Raw genomic sequence first — 13,907 nt, 5'->3', positions numbered from 1 at the left:
GCGTAAACTGCTCTTTGATGCCGGGACGCCCACTCAGGCTTCGGCTCCTCTGGCATTCGAAGGAAAGCTGTCGGCGTGACCCAGAAATGTCGACAGGCGGACGAGCAGAGTCTCTGAGGGACGCCGAATTCTAGAAGCGCTGTCTGCGCAGTCACAGTTCCAACTGCGATACAAATGCCATGAGACAGTCACACCCCAGAAAAAAAGAGCATGATCTTCACACATTCATCATCGTGGCCTTCACAGCTTCACACTGTAATAGAAACCTTTTTTCCATATTTTGGCCATTCTTTTATGTTCTTAGAAAGTGGACAATTGTTTCTTCTTTTGCCGGTAGTGAGATGCTAATTTCCTCCTGTATCTCCTCCCTGCAGGAGTGTTTTGCACACATTTAAATAGCACTCCCCCCCCCCCCCCCCCCCCCCCCACACACACACATTAATAACCATACCTGTCGTTACAAAATTAAACTGGTGCTGGGAGTCCTCTATAAATTATGTGTGGAAGGTCACATTTCCCACGAGCTAATGTGCAATTACAGGGCCTCTGTTTTTACTCACATCCTGCAAAAATATTATGAAACCTAGGATAATATATTACAAAGTACCAAGACATATTTTTGCACAAAAAATGGGAAAGTTCTCTGCTTTCATCATAGCATTATGGCAGCATTCATATTGTTTTCGCACCAGAAAAATGGAGGCATAAACACTCATACCTTTGTCATTTTTTTCAGATTATCTTTCTTACCGACAATCAATCTTTAGAAGCATTTTGTTGGAACCTGGGACATCTTTTTGTGGGGATTTGCTACCAAAGGCCTTTAAAGTGTTCTACCAATTCATTTAAAAACAGCTGCATGATTTTCTGTCCTACACCACGCTGACGCCCAACAAGAGATTGCAAAAGTTTAACAACGTCCCTTTTTATACCCATTGGAACAAGAAATTCTTGTTTTGGTCCTTGAAATTTGCACCAAACTTTTAAATACTGGTTGCATTTAAGAGAATAGTGAAGGATGTGAATAGCTATATAGTTTGGTCTTCTGCTGATTTTCACACTATATTTAAAACCATACGGTAACAGAACTCTTCTGCTTGCTAGTCAAAAATGCAAAGTAAGCCCTTACAGGCATGTGACATGTAAGCTCAGTTATTATTTTGAACACATACACAAACACTAACTCTGCCTTTAAACTTCATTTCTTACCTGCTGCACACAGATTTCAGTAAATCAGTAATTCAGTCAGCAGACATATCTGAAGAAATATTCATCACATTTTCCAGCCCTTTTCATCAACCGGGACAATGTGGCATTCCGCTGCGCGAAAGATTTATCCAGCTTTTTTCACCCATTCCATCCCACATTTCCTTTAATCTGTCCATTTTTCAGTCTGGTTGTCTAGCTAAAGATCACAGCACTTGCCATTTTTCCATACTAAAGAGTGTGCGAAATTATTCGGAAAAATCTTGTGTCAGCCTACCATAATCTGTGCAGGTACTGCAACCTTTTTTAATGTATATTTTTATCCAACTTCCAGTCCCACCTCTGCCAACCGCAACGCTGGTACAAGACTCAGACATTAGTTCACAGACTCTGGTTCCACTCTGAACACTCATAATCATAAAGTTACGAAGTATAAATTACATATTTCCCCAGCAGAACCACTGGATGTTAAGAATACTGCCAGAATGGCTAAAAAAACGGGACTCTAAACCCCAAAACACGGAACTGTTATTATCAAGTTGCGGCACTAAATGCTTTTTTGCTCAATTCAGAATTATGCAATACGCTCTAAGTGCCCAGACGCCCGTCTAGAACAGATGAATGTGAAGAACGACAAATAAGAAAGTGACAAAATCACGGATTTTGCACCATTTCAGACCTCAGCCTCTGTATCGGGTGGCGGTCGCGCGATCGCTAAATGACGCGCCCACGCGCTTAATGCGCCGGCGTTATGCTCACGAGCATTTGTGCTGATATAAGCGCGCCCGCTTGAGCAGGAGTTATGGGGGGGTGGGACGGTTGTTCCGCCCTATCAGAGGACGTGGCGCTAATGTCGCTGAATCCTCCATTTAATACAAATTAATTACCGGCATCACCTTCCATGAGCTTTTCTGCTCATTACAATAAAACATACCGGGGGGATGGGGTGGGGGTCTAGCTCGTAGATTAGTCCATTGATTTAAAAAACAGACACTGATTTAGTGCGGTAATTATGGCTTTAAAGGGAGCGCAGGAGGACAAAAGGGACACGGTGGCGTCTCAAAGTTGGCAACACTTGAGCGATGGCGGCGCGTAAACGGGCGTATCGCCAGCCCGCGCGGCGGATGTATTATCCCTGCTAACTTCCCCCCCCACCAAACTTTAAACTTTTTATCCAGACAGACCCGGCCTAAATAGTGCGTAACATGCCAGCATCCCGGCACTGACACAGGTATCAGCTTCGGGGTCACGTTGGCACCCTCTGGTACCTCATTAGCGGGATCCTTCCTCTCAGGCCGACATGTGGCGGAATCAACCACCTCGCCATTCCAGCCCGCTTCTTCACACCCGACCTTCGCAAATGCTACGTCGCGTGGCTAATCGGCACGTTCGACTCCATGAACGCGCTTAATGAGCGCAAACATGAGGCCCGAGCGTCCCTCCTAAAATGTCACGTGCGGAGGCGTCTCGCGGCCGACAGCCATTCTGACATCTCACAGCTGTTACAGATGTGGGTGCAGATGCTAGCACGTACAGGTTTTTGTGCCAGAAAAAGCTTTAGTAACTCCATAATACATGAGTGAAAAATAAGAAGGTAATAAGGTATTTGGCAGTGCATTTCCTTACAAAAGTATTATACATTTTCTCCCATATAATGACCCTGCACTTTGCACATGTTACAAAAGAAGGATGAATGAATGGATCAGGGGCGTCAGAAGCATTTTGAATGTGGGGGGACACACATGGTGAAATAATATTTTATGTTAAATGTGGGGGTGTCCAAACAAATAATTATGAAGATTTAATGGTGGTGACGCCCATGGAATGCATGAACGGATGGACAGATGGATGGATGGACAGATGGATGGATGGGTGTTTCCTTCATGATTATTACTTGCCGATCTGTAAGCTGCAGATCAATTCGGGATTACTTATTGATATTTCTTTGTTATCCCATAAATCATACATCACATATCTGCTTGTCTAAAAGGAGCTCATGTCTTGAAACATGAGGCAATCTGAAACTAGGATCTGAATCTTAAGGACCGGTGACCCATATGGTCGGGCCAATTAAGTCAGAATATGCTGGTATAGATTGATGTCGCAGGTCTGCAGCTCCTCATAATCCTGATGGCAGTGCTGCATGCCAGTACCAGGGGTATCTCAGGACCGCATTAGGCTGTCACCGAGCGGATCAGTGGAATCAGGTGACTGATACTCGTTTTTTCATTATTATCATTCTTATTCCACATTCTGATAGCTCGAAACGAGAGCAGAACATCTGCCGTGGTCCAAGAAAATGACTTTCTCAGAGAACTGTCTCTCCTGTCCCCAGCTTTTGACAGAACAATGACAAAATCTTCAAATAAGCTGTGAAAAACATCAGGCAATTAAGGAGACTTAGCCATCTCATCTATTTTATTAAAAAAGACTTATTTGTGGTCTTACTGCATATGAGTGCCCGGTAATGACACGACTACCAAGCCATCGAGCAACCAGGTGTTTAAAGACACGTGCTGTTTTACAGAAAAGGCAAAAACGTCTCCCCCCCCCCCCCCCCCCCTTTCCCAAGGACTGTGCTGAAAATCGTGGCCTTACTATAAAAAATTAAAATGGCGAGCCTCATGAATACGCAGGGGAGATTAAGAGCAGAGCAGAACTGAGAAATTCACAGAGGTACAGAAAAATAGCCATTTGGGAAGCCAGTGCACTGAGACAGGATATAGTTTTACTGATCTGTCAATAATTACTAGCAAAAGCTACTGCAGTAATCAATTCGTAGAGTGTTTCAAATTCCCCATAGAGAATATAATTCCACCTCACACCGGATGAATCTCAATTTTGCAATTGATTGCATCGTGACGAAAACGGGGTCCTGGATGATCTTCAAGTCGTCCTCGCTATGCCCGTGACTGTACAATGCTCAGATCGAAACGGTCCTGTAATTACCTAAAACAGAAGCCGCAATACAATCATCATGGGTCGAATCCACAGTATCCGCCACACTGTAATAATGCATATTGACTCCGTGGCCCAGGATTGCGGCAATCAGTCTAAACAGGATGAAAGCTGCCCCCTCCCTCTCTAAGGACCACTTCAAACAGTGCTCAGGCAGCACAGCGAGGCCAGATAAAGATCATTTTCAACTTCTTAACTCTGGGTACAGCAGCAGAGGGGCCTCTCTGCTCAAGCGGCTGTATATCTGATCCGATTAATACAACAAATAAAAAAAATATTAACCAAAAACACTATATACTTAAGGTCAGAAATATACGTTTAGCCCACGTCCTCTATCTTATGATCTGAGCCTGTTGCATCGTACACTGACAGCCGCGAGATAAACTTCAAACTGTGATCGCTCGATGACTCAATATTAGCCGATGACATTTGAGAACAGCGGGCTGACTTATCCAAAAGTAATGACCATAAAGTCCACTAAAAGAAATCAAGTGAAATAGACAGGAAGTTAATCTCAGTCATAGGCAGATTGATTTTCACCTGAATCATCTTTAACTACACTCCAAATATGGTGAAATGACAATAATCAAATTAGAAATGAAAGGGACCTTTTAGCTTACAATAAATACAAAAGCATGCCTGGACGTTCCACGTCAATTTATCGCCATTCTGATGATAAAGGGTTATTCAGTTATTATCAGTGGCAAATAATAAACCAGAACTTTCACTGGACATAATCCATCAAAGACATCATAGCCAGACTTAGGAACCATAATTTTTAAGGAAACCCTTATCATCACGGGTACTGAATTCTTCACGCATGTAATAATATGTATAAAAATATTTCAGCCGTGACCAAGTCGGTTCTGAAGGGAGTACGTTACCAGTAAAACACAGCGTCTAGCGTGGAATAACTGGGAGTTACTTCAGGAATTCTCATATAGATGTGCCAATGTATCTGTACATACATATACATATATTTCCCTCTACGAGACTGCAGGCATACAGACAGGGTGAGATTACATAGGAATGTAAAGGAGAAGAGCACATCTGAGATATTCCCACATGCTGTGCCTCTTTGAGTCACTTCAAGACTTAACGTCTCACACGGAGAGGATCGCACTGTTTGGCTCGTCCGGGGAGGCGGGGCTTCTGTGGACCAAGTTTATTTATGGCACAGCCGATCCGCTGATGAAGCTTTCCTCGCTCCAGTCATTCCCAGGCCATAAAGTACCAAAAAAAGGCATAAAGGCGCACATTCCCTGAATAATGACTGGAATCACTTCAGGGAATAAAGTAACACTTTACCTTACGGCGAGTGCCGTCTCTCACAGCGCTGTCAGGCCTTTTTGGAAGCGGCTTTTGATAGAGAAAATAGAGATAGGAACTTATGGGTGACGGAGGAACAGAAAAAGATAAGACAAGTCCTATCTCAGCTACTGGAATATTCCAGTCCTGTTTAGAACTTCCGAAAATGGACGAAGGTCATTGAAAATATGTCTGTTGTGAGTTTGTGGCGGCTTAAAGTGAGGTGCGACGGCTTTAGGTGGCGGAAATTCAAAGAAAACGGGGAGCACCGTGGTTCCAGGCTCAATTCCCAGCCAAGCTTTGCCTGTTTTTCTGTGTTTCCGAGGATTTCCTCCCTCAATCCAAAAACAAGCAGGTGAACTGCGGTCTCTAAATTGCCCATACGGAGTGTAAGTGTGCATGCCATGATGAACTGGCACCCCATCCAGGTCTTACTTCTTGCGATAGACTGCGGTTTCCCTGGAAGACTGTGCAGCATGGAAAATGTATATACAGGAATTCAAAGGAAACATTCCTTAAGATACATAGCTTTCATTCCTATAAACCCTCTGATTCCCAGCTGAGGCTATTTACACGATATGCAGACCTTTGTTATACTTCGGTAGCGGGTTTTAATCTGCAGGTCACACAAAAACCCATGCGAAATTAAAAATTAATGCACGAGCAAATTTGTTTAGTTTTGCCTTTTAATTGGTTTTATTGTGGAGCAAATGACCTCCGGCAGGGCATCTTTTTCTTCAGCGCCGTGAACAGGAGCAGCTGGTCTTGTTACCGCCGTAAACGCTCCTGAATGCTGCTCTGCTTCTTCCGTCGAACTCCGAAATCGCGGGTGAAAGTGTGCCCTCCTTCCAACGTTCATTATTCATTTTCCTAACAGGCCGCCGCAGCCCCCAAGCGATACGCACATAGTAAAAAAAAACTCCAATCTAATATATCAAATAATGCGTCGTCACATTGCTGCGCAAATATGGGGTATTTCTGGTCACATTACACTGGTTTTCAAAATATATAAAATAATGCAGTAGTCATTGCACTTTACTGTTATGTTTTACTGTGGTGAGTTATCAATCATAATAAGCTGCACTTGACAATGAGATGATGTTTTGGATTGCCACGTTTTTATGATGAATTTCCTGTCACCGCTGGGTCCAACACAATGGTCCAACAGACGTGCCCTTAAATCATAACTACAGGTTCCAGCATGCCTCGCGGGATGCGAAACCAAGGTTCAAGGGAGACATTTGTTTTTGAGGGAAGGTCTGCAGGTGCCAGGTGGATGAGCGGGGACAGTAAGATAAGGCTTCTGTAGCGGGTGCCAAGCGGGTGGATTTACGGCGAAGATACGGCAGAGACAAGCTCTGCGTGACCTCCCCTTTGATAATCCATCACGGTATGTCAGCATGAAAAACAATGCTGAAATGAATAAACCGACCTCCAACAGCAACCACATGTCGCAAAGAAAAGTGCACCATTTCATTAAAAAAAAAGATATGAAACAGCATTTGACAGCAGTAAACACAGAATATAAAATGTAAGCTACTAATGCAAACTTTTTCCCCACCCCAGAATCTAATGCCTGGAGATTATTGCATTGGAGGCTCGTAATGATCGCTCGCTTCACAATGTGCTGTGCTTTTTCACTTCTAAATCGCAAGCAAAAGAGGTTCCGTCAATGTGTCCAAGGCTGCGTACTGCTGGCGCGGGCGAAGTGTCCGGTCGCGCGCTCGGGCTAGTGTGCGCGCTGACATGCGCGTACCGTGACCTTGTGCGGCAGGGAGTCGATTTACAGCCCCCGTATGACTAAAAATCGCCTTTGAAGAGCAGCTCAGATATCTTTTTGGTTTCTTTAAGACAATGTGAAGAAAGGGGTTCTGGGACGACGTACAAGGCTCACACTGACAGCACAGGGCATCTGCTAAGGGGAGATCTGCTTTTATCAGCTTCTGCCACATGGTCCAAGCGAAATACTAGGCTATTGCATATTTATTTTTATTTCCCTTAAATTTAACTCGAGGTACGTGATATGGAATTCGGCACTGTAAATGTTACGTTTATATATTATGAGAGGTCAGGCCGATATGTATCAAACCCAAAATACGCGGTGATTCAGAGCCTGCAAAAACAGCTTGCGAATGTATACTGACACACAGGAGCACATCAGCTGTGAAGATGACGGCCTGTCACTGAAGGGTGGCACGATGACACTTTACTGCCATCGCCTTTCTTTATTTTTTAAACACGTGGCGTGGGCATCCAGCAACCTGCACAGTGACACTAAATATCAGAGAGCTCCCTCTGACCCACACGCTACGGAAATAACACCGCCCCCGATCCGATCTGTTATTATTTTAGGGTAAGATAAATCTCAGAAACAGATTAGGTTAGTTTTGCATCGCCTCCTTGCCTCTCCGGCGCCCACACGCTGGCTAGGTGACGGATACCACTGGAGCGGGTAATTAGGCTCTATTACAACTGAGAGACTAATGAGTGTCCCCCTTTTAATAAAACAGCGTCCCAGTGACATTTCGGGAGGGGTCCCGTGAAAGGACGAGCATTAGGATGCGCAGGATGACATGGAGCGAGATGGGAGGAACCTGTGCCATCATTGGCGATAAGGGAGATCGCGGGCTGCTTGCATTAGGAGGCTGCGAGGAAGTGGCACTGTCAAAATAGTTATTTTAAAGGGGGTGCACGTCACCGCGCTTTTAATTTGTGGTCAAAATAGGCAATTGCTTCATTTCCTTTTCATTTGGCACAATTAACTCATTAAGATTTTGGCTGAAATTCAGAGGCGCGTCTCGGCTGCTGCCCGAGCGCTCGCGCTCACCGCGCTTTCCGAGCAACATTACAATAAAGCGAGACCGTAGACATGGAGTCAACAATGGGGGGGGGGGGGGGGGACGTGTCTCCCCCTATATGAATTTTAATTACGACCTTGAAATAAAGTAATAAGCCGACAAACGCTAGTTCGTGCTGCTGTCCTTCCTCCGTGTTTATCTGCCCTGAAAGCTTCGGCAAAATAGTCAAAATATGACAATAAAAGAAGAAAACAAGCCAGCTGATGAAGTACGCAGTACAAACATCAATATAAACGCTACTTTTACCATTAGATTTATTATTTAATAGTAACGTGGCAGTTGCTTTCGCGGCACTGCTTATGACGAAATTAACTGCCACATATAAGCGTGTGGGGAAATGAGTATAAATAAGACTATGCATCATAAATAGAGTTTACCTTTGGTTTTATAAATTTTGATTCTTAACTCATACGTTGGCCTGATGCTGGACTTGGTGCACCCATCGCGACTGGTTGTCTTTATACAGAATGTCATTTTATTAAAGCTAAGATTACGATGCGGAGTCAGGGCGCGCTTTTCCGCGATAGTGCGAATTAAGAAAGCGCCCCTTTCTCAGAAACGGATCCCACTGACCTAGATAGCAAAACGGGTGATTAGCACTCTCTTAAACGGCTGCCTGAGAGCATGCTGGAAGGAAATCCAATCTTCTGTCAAGAGGCCTGGCTGTGTGAGAGAGAAGCCAGCTTACTGCCTAGTCACACACTTTAATTGACTCGTAAAGGGATAGAACATATTCCCGCAGTCAGGAATACTGCTCTCTTTTTGGGACAGCCCCTATATATTACACGCTCATAAAGCAAATATACAAATATTACATGAATTGTGCACTACAGAGACATAATATAGAAATTAATAATGTACCAGATAAGCATCTATCCATCCATCCATTTTCTATAACCGCTTGTCCTATTCAGGGTCACAGCAGATAATGCTATATAATGATATATATAATGATATATATATATATTAAGTCTAGTTTATTATCTGAGAGATCTTCTTCAGTTTTGTTAAAGTCTTGTTAAGTGGTTAATACGCCCAAAATCCCTGCATAAAACCTGTGTCTGATAATAATGGTCGGAGCGAAGAGCCACCAAGAAGGGTCACACGAGATCATGCTGGGGATGATTGGCCAGACGCCAAAGTAACCACAAAGTGATGCGGGGTGCAGACCGGGACGCCCACACATGTTACCGCAAGCCTGACACCCACATGCCGGACCTGCCGGCCGAACGAGACCCCCAGCTGCCCTGCCAGGTAGACGTGGACCAGAAGAGCGTCACATCCTATTCATGTTAGAAGCTGGCACGTTCTGGGATTTTATTCACTATTGGATTTCATTCCTTTTGTCATTCATCTTATTAAATTCCACTAAACCGAGAGGTGATGTTTCAAAGCCCAGAGGATATGGGTCAAATGCTTGAATCCAGTTGGCACAAATTAATATGTTTGCTGGCTTCTCAATAGCTGGTCTATTTTCAACATAAAACTGTACTTTTGATGAACTTTATCACTTCAAATATTCAGCTAATAGAATACATGTTTGGCCAAAAGCTAGTTTATCAAGGTTCTGTCATGGTTCCTAATTATTACATGAGTTGGCGAATGGAGTTACGTCACAGTACATTGGCGCTGCGTTAGAACCGGACTGTTCCTAGAGTGTTACCACAGATCCCTTTAAAGGAAACTACCACGGTAATGTATATCGCTCGATACGACGCCCACATCCAATCCTTAAGTTTATTAAACGCATATCAAGCTATTGCCTGTCAGACAAATAAATGTAATAAAGTTTCCAATGAACAGAGCAAAGCCTGAAGTTACCATCAGGATTTAATTTAAGGTGTCTGAATCCGCTGTGCCTGGAACCAAATAAGTAATAATGAAGAATTTTAGAAATTAGAGCAAAACTGCTTTTCTACCGCTAGGTGCAAATACAATTCTTGACAATTAGAGAACAAAGCATAATAAGATTATGTATGGTACAGTATGAGCTATCATAAAATTGTCAAAAATGTATCAGTGGCCTAATTATGCCTAGTATACAAACGAGGCGTATTTTATACATCCAAACAAGCCTCTGGAATTTGCCTGCAGTGTCGTATAAATGTTTGGTGTTAGCAACTGATCCGTGAAAGGTTTAGCTGCATTTCTGCGGTTGCTGTTTTAACGCTGTAACACAGCACCATTTAATGTAAAATCTGCACTGCTACAAACTGACCCGCACTCCCATGGGAGGTGTGTAACAAAGTTGGCTAATTTTCGGTTAACTAATATAACTTGCGTATTACTTCTCATTCAAGCAGAGAAATTCCGAAATAAAACGCGGGGGCGACGTAGGTAAATTGGCTCACCGGCTGCACACGATTCTGCAGAGAAGGTGGCTTCAGTCACCTGATGCACAAGCTCCCTGATTGGCTACCTGGAGTGGGGGCAGGGAGGGGTCTTTTCACCGGTGAATTAATCCTCACCAGTCATGGCATGTCGGCTTTGAGTAATATGCCACAGAGAGACACACCGCAGAACCGTAACCTTTGCAAAGTGCTGATTGAGGAAATATTAATGTTTCTATGAACAGTTAATTAACATGGAGGGGAGGGAGAGCGATCACTAATCCGGTGTGAAGATTCCTCGGGCAGGAGACAGAAAGTCCTCTACAGAATCACAAAAGTAGCAGGAGGAATCGGCAGTTTTGGCTACAAAGGGCTGCGTGCATTAAAACGCAAAATAATTATTTAGATAAGGAAAATGTCATTAAAACAGAAGGAGAGGAACCAGTCCTAAGAAACAGGACTCCCATTAATCCCAGTACACGCAAAGGCCTGGAAGGCATATTCTTCCCCAAAAAAGAAAACTGACACACAAAAAACAAGATCCAGGTGACTAATTTGCCAGCGTAAGTATTGTTGTTAGTTGTTTTTATTCTTGCACATATCCATAAAAAGCACCTGTAAACCATTGTTTTATATTTCTGGATCAATTCTATTTATTTTCAGGAAGCACACTGGCCACAGAGTACCGGATAACGATGTCAGAGCCCAAGTGGTGAAAACCAGAGTACAGCTAATATTTTGGGTGAGCCATTATAGCCTCTTGCTTTAATGGATTACTGGCTGGCCTTGTCTCGCCGCGACACGCCGTTCACTCACGTTTGGCTGCCTCCCACTTCGCCTTTACGTCCTGTCCGTCTTCCCGAACAAAGGATAATTACTCCGAGACATGGCTGTTCCGAGGAAGCAATTATTATTATCTGGAGCCAAACGTACGGTCCAGGGGAGGGGAAAAAAAAAGTAGGAGCTGCTTCCCAGCTGTGCTCTAAACTGTCTGTTCCCACGTCGCTCATTTTGCCTTGAAGAAAATGGTAACATTGTCTGCTCTGTAAATTCCATGGCTTACACTGGTAATAGAATTAGACAGATTCAAAAGCCATTACGTCGTATGGGTACAGAAGACGGTAAAAGCCAGAGAGGGGAGGAGGTGCAGAACTAATACTTCCAAGGTAAGTAGATTGTAAAACGAGGGTTGCTAACACTATACAGCTCACAGGGAAGCGTGTGAGCAATATCCTCGGCTACAAAGTTGCGATTCGCTCCTTCTAGGGGGTGGGTTGTGGCTCACTGGGCTAAGCCTTGGTGTTGTGGTCGGAAGGTCATCAGTTTGATGCCCATGCTCTGCAGAGAAGCAGCATCTCCCTTGGGCCCTTGAGCAAGGTCCTTGGCCCTTACCCCCGCCCCCCCCCCCCCCCAAACAAATGCTTCAGGCTGACCATGGATGGCCTAGCTTGCACTCTGAGCCCAAACTTTGTTCACACAAATATATGCATGTGTCATTTTTTTTAAAAGGACAGCAAGATGGGATATGTAGAATCTAACACATTCGAACATAACTGTTCTCATACTTATACAAATGGCAAATAAAGCTTCTCTTTGTGTCACCTTCTGGTTTTCTGCTACCCCGGGCAACGGTCTAGTCAACCGGCTATGCCAAGCCATGTGCAAAGGCTTTCCGATCTTACGCAGCCATGTCTCTTGGAAGGGCAACGGGATAAGAACCACAGAGTATGCGGTAGACAGAGGAAGACGATTCAGAGATGCATACAACGACACGCAGATGAACATACTGAAATTTGATATGTGCTAAAAGATTGTAACATGTCCTAGGATCTTAAATGCATTATATTCTGTTGTACAGGTACCCGGATGATATACAAAATGTCATAATAATGTCAATATTAACAATCGAAAATACTTTTTGGAGGGAAAAATATGTTGTTTCACATCATCATCACCACCACCTTTTTTCAGGATTATACACATCCCCTGGAAATGTGGCTGCCATCATAACGCAGGAGAAAGGGGGGGCATAAAGGGGGGTTAATGACCTACCACATGAATGTTAGCCCCGTGTTTCAGCTGACGCCAGGGAACATCGATGCATATTCAAGCAAAGCCGCTGAGCGCCTGCAGATGCAGATTCCCGCTGCTGGATGGATCCTGGCTAAGTGCAGATGTGTAAGACTGATAAACACACGGTCTGAGAAGGGCTGATGGTGATGGATCTCACTGACAGGACGCCCTGCACACACACACACACACACACACACACACACAGCCTAAAACAAGAGCCCACCACCTCAGCTGTGAATTGTCTTTCTACAGCATTTCTGGAAAGTTCCTCATAAAATGGAGACGTCGACAGGCAGGCAGAGACACAGTTCAGGATTCATACCAAGTAACATAAAAGCCGTACTTGCCTAAGAAGACAAATTGGGAGCCATTTGTTGTAATTTAGTACTCGTCGCTGTTAAGCTTGGCCAATAGGCAAGTTCCACAGTACAGAAAAAAACCCATCAGCCATTATTTTAATGGGCTTTTATTTTAACAAAGGCAGGGGTACAATCTGGATGGGATGCCAGCCTTTCACTACATATCCAACAGTGAAACCATACGTGTAACATGTAGCTTTCTTCCATTAACGTGGTACATTTACTTATTCAGGAGATGGTTTTATCCAAAGTGACGTACAAGCGAGAAAGCAGGGTAGTTGGGGTTATGGGCCACATTCAGGGGCCCAACGGTGAAATCACCTGGCTGTCCATGGGATTTGAACCAACAACCTTACACACCATTTTTGATCCACTGGGCACTACACTGCCCTCCTGGCGGTAGCGTAACACCATGTTGCGGTTACCGGGGGTGACCTGCACCCTCTGATGGTACTAGGATCACACACCAGAGGGACCATCCCTCCTCTGCTACTCACAGCTGTGGTTCCAGTCTCATCACTGTATGTCTCAAGTAATCACTCTTCAGGACTGGGGTCTCTTACAGCCTACTCCCCCCCCCCCCCCCCCACTCACAGACCAGTCACATCACCTCCATCACTCTTCCTTTCTATTGCAATCCCTGACTCACCGGAAGCCTCTGTGATGACCAGGAGTGTGAGGAGTAAAATCTTATCTTCCTACTCGTCCGCTCTAAGACGAAATAAATATTGGGAAGAGGAACAGCTTTAGTCCCAGAGAAGCCACAAAAGCAGTCCCCTATCTCTACTGTTAGCGGCGCTTTGTCAGCTGTGGTT

This window comes from Paramormyrops kingsleyae, chromosome 20, assembly GCF_048594095.1.
Source record: "Paramormyrops kingsleyae isolate MSU_618 chromosome 20, PKINGS_0.4, whole genome shotgun sequence".
Taxonomy (NCBI): Eukaryota; Metazoa; Chordata; class Actinopteri; order Osteoglossiformes; family Mormyridae; genus Paramormyrops; species Paramormyrops kingsleyae.
The sequence above is the reverse complement of the archived record's forward strand: the minus strand, read 5'-3'. Positions refer to the sequence as shown.